The following is a 9,654-nucleotide window of genomic DNA, read 5'->3' on the forward strand; positions in this document are numbered from 1 at the left end:
TCTCCTCTCCATCTCCCCATGTCCTCGATGTTATTTGTGATGCTCCAAAAACAAGTGAAACCATATGGTAATTGACTCTCTCTGCTTGACTTATTTCACTCAGCATAATCTCCTCCAGTCCCGTCCATGTTGCTACAAAAGTTGGGTATTCATCCTTTCTGATAGAAGCATAATACTCCATAGCATATATGGACCACATCTTCCTTATCCATTCGTCTGTTGAAGGGCATCTTGGTTCTTTCCACAGTTTGGTGACTGTGGGCATTGCTGCTATAAACATTGGGGTACAGATGGCCCTTTTTTTCACTACATCTGTATCTTTGGGGTAAATACCCAGTTGTGCAATTGCAGGGGCATAGGGAAGCTCTATTTTTAATTTCTTGAGGAATATCCACACTGTTCTCCAAAGTGGCTGCACCAACTTGCATTCCCACCAACAGTGTAAGAGGATTCCCCTTTCTCCACTTACTCTCCAACACATGTTGTTTCCTGTCTTGCTAATTTTGGCCATTCTAACTGGTGTAAGGTGGTATCTCAATGTGGTTTTAATTTGAATCTCCCTGATGGCTAGTGATGGTGAACATTTTTTCATGTGTCTGATAGCCATTTGTATATCTTCATTGGAAAAGTGTCTGTTCATATCTTCTGCCCATTTTTTGATATGATTATCTGTTTTGTGTGTGTTGAGTTTGAGGAGTTCTTTATAGATCCTGGATATCAACCTTTTGTCCGTACTGTCATTTGCAAATATCTTCTCCCATTCCGTGGGTTGCCTCTTTGTTTTCTTGACTGTTTCCTTTGCTGTGCAGAAGCTTTTGATCTTGATGAAGTCCCAAAAGTTCATCTTCTCTTTTGTTTCCTTTGCCTTTGGAGACATATCTTGAAAGAAGTTGCTGTGACTGGTATCGAAGAGGTTACTGCCTATGTTCTCCTCTAGGATTCTGATGGATTCCTGTCTCGCGTTGAGGTCTTTTATCCATTTCGAGTTTATCTTTGTGTACGGTGTAAGAGAATGGTCGAGTTTCCTTCTACATATAGCTGTCCAGTTTTCCCAGCACCATTTATTGAAGAGACTTGTCTTTTTTCCACTGTATATTTTTTCCTGTTTTGTTGAAGATTATTTGACCATAGAGTTGAGAGTCCATATCTGGACTCTCTACTCTGTTCCACTGGTCTATGTGTCTGTTTTTATGCCAGCACCATGCTGTATTGGTGATCATAGCTTTTGTAGTAAAGCTTGAAATCAGGTAACGTGATGCTGCCAGTTTTATTTTTGTTTTTCAACATTTCCTTAGCAATTCAGGGTCTCTTCTGATTCCATACAAATTTTAGGATTATTTGCTCCAGCTCTTTGAAAAATACTGGTGGAATTTTGATTGGGATGGCATTAAAAGTATAGATTGCTCTAGGCAGGATAGACATTTTAACAATGTTTATTCTTCTGATCCAAGAGCATGGAATGGTCTTCCATCTTTTTGTGTCTTCTTCAATTTCTTTCATGAGTGTTCTGTAGTTCCTCGAGTACAGATCCTTTACCTCTTTGGTTAGGTTTATTCCCAGGTATCTTATGGTTCTTGGTGCTATAGTAAATGGAATTGATTCTCTAATTTCCCTTTCTGTATTTTCATTGTTAGTGTATAAGAAAGCCACTGATCTCTGTACATTGACTTTGTATCCTGCCACGTTACTGAATTGCTGTATGAGTTCTAGTAGTTTGGGGGTGGAGTCTTTTGGGTTTTCCGTATAAAGAATCATGTCATCTGCAAAGAGAGTTTGACTTCTTCATTGCCAATTTGGATACCTTTTATTTCTCTTTGTTGTCTGATTGCTGTTGCTAGGACTTCTAATACTATGTTGAACAAGAGTGGTGAGAGTGGGCATCCTTGTGTTCCTGATCTCAACGGGAAAGCTGTGAGCTTTTTCCCATTGAGGGTGATATTTGCTGTGGTTCTTTCATAGATAGATTTTGTGAAGTTCCGGAATGTTCCCTCTATCCCTATACTTTGAAGTGTTTTAATCAGGAATGGATGCTGGATTTTGTCAAATGCTTTTTGTGCATCAATTGAGAGGACCATGTGGTTCTTCTCTCTTCTCTTATTGATTTGTTCTATGACATTGATTGATTTGTGAATGTGGAACCATCCTTGTAACCCAGGGATGAATCCCACCTGGTCATGGTGGATAATTGTTTTAATGTGCTGTTGGATCCTGTTTGCTAGGATCTTGTTGAGAATCTTAGCATCCATATTCATCAGTGATATTGGTCTGAAATTCTCCTTTTTGGTGGGGTCTTTGCCTGGTTTGTGGATCAGGGTAATGCTGGCTTCATAAAAAGTGTCTGGAAGTGGGGCGCCTGGGTGGTTCAGTGGGTTAAAGCCTCTGCCTTCGGCTCAGGTCATGATCTCAGGGTCCTGGGATCGAGCTCCGCATCGGGCTCTCTGCTCTGCGGTGAGCCTGCTTCCTCCTCTCTCTGCCTGCCTTTCTGCCTACTTGTGATCTCTCTGTGTCAAATAAATAAAATCTTTATAAAAAAAAAGTGTCTGGAAGTTTTCCTTCTGCTTCAATTTTTTGAAACAGCTTCAGAAGGATAGATGTTATTTCATCTGGGCTCTTGTTTTTTGGGAGGTTTTTGATCACTGCTTCAATCTCGTTACTAGATATCAGTCTATTCAGGTTGTCAGTTTCTTCCTGGTTCAATTTTGGGAGTTTAAAGTTTTCCAGGAATGCATCCATTTCATCTAGGTTGCTTAACTTATTGGCATATAACTGTTGATAATAATTTCTGATGATTGTTTCTACTTCCTTGGTGTTAGTTGTGATCTCTCCCTTTTCATTCATAATTTTATTAATTTGAGCTTTCTCTCTTTTCTTTTGGATTAGTGTGGCCAATGGTTTATCGATTTTATCAATTCTTTCAAAAAACCAGCTTCTGGTTTCATTGATATGTTCTACTGTATCTCTGGTTTCTACCTCACTGATCTCTGCTCTAATCTTGATTATTCCCCTTCTTATGTGTGGAGTTGGTTTGATTTGTTGTTGGTTCTCCAGCTCTTTAAGGTGTAGAGACAGCTGGTGTATTCTGGATTTTTCGATTTTTTTAAGGGAGGCTTGGATGGCTATGTATTTCACCCTGAGGACCGTCTTTGCTATATCCCATAGGTTTTGGACCAAAGTGTTTTCATTCTCGTTGGTTTCCATGAATTGTTTAAGTTCTTCTTTGATCTTCTGGTTGATTCAAGCATTCTTAAGCAAGATGGTCTTTAGCTTCCAGATGTTTGAGTTCCTTCCAAACTTTTCCTTGTGATTGAGCTCATTTCAAAGCATTGTGATCTGAGAATATGCAGGGAATAATATCAGTCTTTTGATATCGGTTGAGTCCTGATTTGTGACTCAGTATGTGGTCTATTCTGGAGAAGGTTCCATGTGCACTTGAGAAAAAGGAGTATTCTGTTGTTTTAGGGTGGAATATTCTGTATATATCTATGAGGTCCATCTGGTCCAATGTGTCATTCAATGCTCTTGTTTCATTATTGATTTTCTGCTTGGATGATCTATTACTGAGAGAGGCATGTTAAGATCTCCTACTATTAATGTATTTATGTCAATATGACTCTTTATCTTGATTAACAGTTTTCTTATGTAATTGGCTGCTCCCATATTGGGGGCATAGATATTTACAATTGTTAAATCGTCTTGGTGGATAGTCCCTTTAAGAATTATGTAGTGTCCTTCTGTATCTCTGACTACAGTCTTTAGTTTAAAATCTAGTTTATCTGTTGTGAGAATCGCTACCCCAGCCTTCTTTTGAGGCCCATTGGCATGAAAGATGCTTCTCCATCCCTTCACTTTCAGTCTGGGTGTATTCTTAGTTTCAAAATGGGTCTCTTGTAGACCACATATGGATGGGTCCTGTTGTTTTATCTAATCTGCAACCCTGTGTCATTTTATGGGCACATTTAGGCCATTCACATTGAGAGTGATTATTGATAGATACGTTTTTATTGACATCGTGTTACCTTTGAGGTCTTTCTTTCTGTAGATTGTCTCTATATTTCTGTTCAGTGATATTTTTAGGATTTTTTCTCTTTTATAGAACCCCCCTTAATATTTCCTGCAGTGTTGGCTTGGTGGTCGCATAGTATTTTAAGCCTTGCCCGTCTTGGAAACTCTTTATCTCTCCATCCATTTTAAATGTCAGTCTTGCTGGATAAAGTATTCTTGGCTGCATGTTCTTCTCATTTAGTGCCCTGAATATATCTTGCCAGCCCTTTCTAGCTTGCCAGGTCTCTGTGGACAGGTCTGACCGTTATTCTGATGGGCTTTCCTCTGTATGTAAGGAGCTTCTTTGTCCTGGCTGCTTTCAAGAGGGTCTGCCTACAATTATAATTCTTCATTCTTACTATTGGGTGTCTTGAGGACTTTCAATAATCTATAATCTTGGGGGGAAACCGTTCTGCCTCTAATACATGAACGCTGGTTCCATTCGTGAGATTGGGAAATTTTTCATGAACAACTTGTTCCACTCTATCTTCTAGACTTCTTTCTTTCTCCTCCCCTTCAGGGATTCCTATAATTCTGACGTTGGAATGTTTCATGGCATCATTTATTTCCCTGATTCTGTTTTCATGGCTTCTAAGCTGTTGTTCAAGGCTTCCTCTTGATCCTTTCTCTCTATCTCTTTGTCCTCCAGATCACTAATTCTATCTTCTGTCTCAGTTACCCTAGCTTTTAGAGAATTTAGATTAGATTGGAACTCATTGAGAGCATTGTGAACATCATCCCTGGTGGTTTTCAGTTCTGCCCTAACATTGTGAACATCATCCCTGGTGGCTTTCAGTTCTGCCCTAATCAATTCTGTTTGGTCATCCATGGCTTTCTCCAACCTAGCTATTGCCCTGAATATATCTTGCTAATATTGTTAGCCTGAATTCCCTTTCTGACATATTGTCTATGTCGATAGCCATTAGCTCTGTTGCAGAAGGCCCATCCTCTGTATTTTTCTTCTGTTGGGCATTCCTCCTCCTAGTCATTTTGGTGAGAGATGACTGAACGGATGTAGCTGGATGTATCCACTGCGGTGCAGTCAAGATGCACCCTGGAACACTTCTGAGCAATCAGGATTCCCCATCCAAATAAGAGAAAAAAGAAAAGAAAAAAAAGAGAGAGAGAGGGAAAAAAAGGGAAGATAAAAGAGAAGATAAAAGAGAAGGCTCAGAATGGGCCCCAAGGTAAGATTTATTAAGTATACAAACAAAAGCAAACAAAAAGACTGATAAAAGTATATGACAAGAGAAAAAAAAAATATATATATATATAAGCAAAAAAAGGAAGAACCTTGTCAAAAAGAACCCCAAGTATAACATTTATATACTATCAGGACAAACACAAATACACAGAAACACTGGTGAAAGAAAAAGATGGGAGAGTGGTTATAAATTCTCAGTGTGGTAGAGGAAGGTTATTTTGATTCTTCCTGGATGTATCTTGATATCTTTGTTAAAGGACTCAACTTTCCTAAGATAAAGGGGGATTAAAAATTGGTTTACCTAGAGGGGTAGCATTGATTGGGGAAAGGGGGTTACCTTGAAGTTTAACTCTATATGAATATTAGAAAATTTAAAAAAAAAAGAATAAACTAGACTAAACTAAACTATAATGAAAAAAATTTTAAAAATAGGAAAGCAAAAGAAAAACACGGGTGTATGTATCAAAAAGTTCAGGTTAGAAGGTTATTATGGAATTTGATGTACTGGACATCTAACTGTGATGGTAAATAGGTTAAAAAATTATCTATATAAAAAAATGAACGAGAATAGTGGGAATGAGTTAAAAATAAAAGTTGTATCTATGAAGTAGTGGTGGTTGTTTTCTTGTCATCTTTTTTTTTTTTTCTTTCCTGGTTGGTTTTCTGGGGGAGGGGCCTGCCACATGGGTTTTCAGCCAATGATGTTCCCTGAGTTAAGTTCTCCCGCCCCCCTCAATGGGGTGGGCTCTGAGGAAACCAGTTTTTCAGGCTTTTGTTCTTTGGAGGTTTTTGTTTGTTTGTTCATTTTTTTTTTTTTTTTATCTCGCCTTGACAGCTTTTGATGGTTTTTGGAGGTTTAGAGGAAAGCAAACTGCACCCCGACCTCGCTCTCAGAGAGAAGCCTCAGTCTGCTCCCCTGTGGGTGCTGCAGAGCTGCTGGCAGAGCAGGTTCCGAGTCGTGGTCCCTGGGGATGCAGGATCTCCTGCTTGTACCCAAAACCATGGCAATGGCAGCTGTCCGGGCAGCTCCAGACTGCCAGAGAGGTTCCAAGCAGCAATCGCACACTGAGATTTTCCCACTGGCCCAGGCTGGGAGTGCCTGGTCTTTCCGGGTCTGAGAGTACCCAGCTGGCACCTGCGTGTACCTCTCCCAGGGGAGGGTGTGGGTGCGCACGTCTTAAGCTCTGATAGTACAGCTCAGCATTCTGCCATGTAGTGAGGCTCCCGGCCCCTCATGGGAGCTGGACCCCACGCGTTCTCGGGGACGCTGGTGGCTCAGGGACCAAGACCTGGTTTCTCTGCCGCACTCTCTCTGGCTCAGCACCCAGGGAGGCTGTCCTGGGTCTGGGGACTTAAGCCCCTGTCCCTAACCTCCCCAATTCCCACAACTTCCCCCTGCAATCCTTTGCTCTTTTTGAGTGCTTTCAACCAGACTCCAAGTTAATGCTGGTGCCCAGATGCAGGGTACTCTCGTATTGGGGTATTACTTTCCAGTGGGTCGCCTCTGCTGGCTCCCCCCCCCCTTTTGTTTATCTTCTGATATCAGTCCAATGTTCCCACTCTGCTTTACCTGCCCACTGGCGTCTTCTGCCCCTGTAGAGATCCAGACATGTATAATTCTAATCTCAGGCTGATTTCATGGGTGATCGGAGTTCTTTGGTAGGTAATCAGCTCACTTTAGGGTACAGGTTGAAACGGCGCCTCCTCCTACTCCCCCACCATCTTGTCTCCTCCATGAACATCTGTTTTTAATTATATATGTTGTTTTGAAAATTTAACAACTGAACTAAGAAAAAAAAACTATGAGTTCTTTCAACAAAGTGAATATTTTGTTGGAAAAAAAAAGACTAGAAAAGTTGTATAGTGTTATATACCAAAATCTTATTTCATAAAACTTACCAACTTAAAAATTCTTAAAATTTTAAAAATTTTTTAAAAATTTAAAAGTGCATCTAGGTAGCTCAGTGGGTTTAAAGCCTCTGCCTTCAGCTTGGGTCGTGATCCCAGGGTCCTGGGATCAAGCCCCACATTGGGCTCTCTGCTCTGTAAGGAACCTGCTTCCTCCTCTCTCTCTGCCTGCCTCTCTGCCTACTTGTGATCTTTGTCTGTCAAATAAATAAGTAAAACCTTAAAAAAATTTAAAAGTTATCTGTGATACTTTTATTTGTAGCTTCTTTTTATGAAAAATTGATTAAAAGTTACTAGGAGGGTTTTTTCACATGTACTTTTAAAATGACAGAAACTCCAGAAAATAATTATTTGAGATTTCCTATTCAAAGACGTTTAGATTTCAAGTTTCCTGGGATCAAATGAGAGAAGAAAGCAAGATCCTTATATTTCGGGAAACCAGATCATTCAATCATCCATCATTCCATGATGCAAAAATCACAAGTTCCAGAGTGCTTGATTAAGAAATGGATACTTATACTCTGAATTTTCTATCTAATAGATATAGATCATAATTTCTTTGTCTACATCATAGTCTTCCAGCATCATGTATATGTTTAGAGGTTACTGTTACTCAATAACTCTATCTTCAGCATATAGGACTAAAGCATCAGAGCTCTTGATAGATGAAAACTAAAGATCAATGTTAACACCCTTGATAATTCACTTTGCAAAACTTGTCCGTGGGAGGGAGTGAAACTTTTTTTTTCTTAAAAAAAAAAAAAACTTATTAACATATAATGTATTGTTTCAGGGGTACAAGTCTGTGATTCATCAGTATTACACAATTCATGGCACTCACCATAACACATACCCTCCCCAGTGTCCATCACCCATCCACCACAGCCCTCCCACCTCACTACCCTCCAGCATCCCTGAGATTTTCTGTTTTCTGAGATTATGAGTGTCTTATGGTATGTCTGCCTCTCTGGTTTCCTCTTGTTTCATTTTTCCCCTCCCTTCCCTTATGATCCTCTGTCTTATTTCTCAAATTCCTCATATCACGGAGATCATATGATAATTGTCTTTCTCTGATTGACTTATTTCTGTTAGTGTAATACCCTCTAGTTCCACCCATGTCATTGCAAATGGCAAGATTTTGAGGGTTTTGATGGCTGCATAGTATTCTAGTGTATAGCTATACCACATCATTATCCAGACATCTATGGATGGAAATCTAGGCTCTTTCCATAGCTTGGCTAATATGGACATTGATGCTATAAACGTTTGGGTGCACATGCCCCTTCAGATCACTACAATTGTATCTTTAGGGTAAATATGCTGTAGTGTGATTGCAGGGTCATAGGGTAGCTCTATTTTCAACTTTTTGAGAAACCTTCATAGTGATCTCCAGAGTGGCTGCAGCAGCTTGCATTCCCACCAACAGTGTAGGAAGATTCCCCTTTCTCTGCGTCCTCGCAAACATCTGTCATTTCCTAACTTGTTAATTTTAGCCATTCTGACTGGTTTGAGGTGGTATCTCCCTGTGGTTTTGATTTGTATTTCCTTGATACCGAGTGATGTGGAGTTCTTTTTCTTGTATCTATTGGCCATCTGAATGTCCTCTTTGTAGAAATGTCTATTCATGTCTTCTGTCCATTTCTCACTCTTTTTTTTTTATTCTAAATTTTATTTTTTATAAACATATATTTTTATCCCCAGGGGTACAGGTCTGCGAATCGCCAGGTTTACACACTTCACGGCACTCACCATAGCACATACCCTCCCCAATATCCATAACCCCACCCCTCTCTCACAACCACCCTCCCCCCATCAACCCTCAGTTTGTTTTGTGAGATCAAGAGTCACTTATGGTTTGTCTCCCTCCCAATCCCATCTTGTTTCATTTATTCTTCTCCTACCCTCTTAACCCCCCATGTTGCATCTCCTCTCCCTCATATCAGGGATATCATATGATAGTTGTCTTTCTCCGATTGACTTATTTCACTAAGCATGATACCCTCTAGTTCCATCCACGTCATCGCAAATGGCAAGATTTCATTTCTTTTGATGGCTGCATAGTATTCCATTGTGTATATATAGCATATCTTCTTTGTTTGTTTTTTTTTATTTATTTTTATTTTTTATAAACATATATTTTTATCCCCAGGGGTACAGGTCTGCGAATCGCCAGGTTTACACACTTCACAGCACTCACCATAGCACATACCCTCCCCAATATCCATAACCCCACCCCCCAACCCCCCCCCCCATCAAACCTCAGTTTGTTTTGTGAGATTAAGAGTCACTTATGCGGGGCGCCTGGGTGGCTCAGTGGGGTAAGCCGCTGCCTTCGGCTCAGGTTATGATCTCAGAGTCCTGGGATCGAGTCCCACATCGGGCTCTCTGCTCAGCAGGGAGCCTGCTTCCCTCTCTCTCTCTGCCTGCCTCTCTGTCTGCTTGTGATCTCTGCCTGTCAGATAAATAAATAAAATCTTTAAAAAAAAAAAAAAGAGTCACTT

The sequence above is a fragment of the Lutra lutra genome, chromosome 16 (genome assembly GCF_902655055.1).
Source record: "Lutra lutra chromosome 16, mLutLut1.2, whole genome shotgun sequence".
NCBI lineage: Eukaryota > Metazoa > Chordata > Mammalia > Carnivora > Mustelidae > Lutra > Lutra lutra.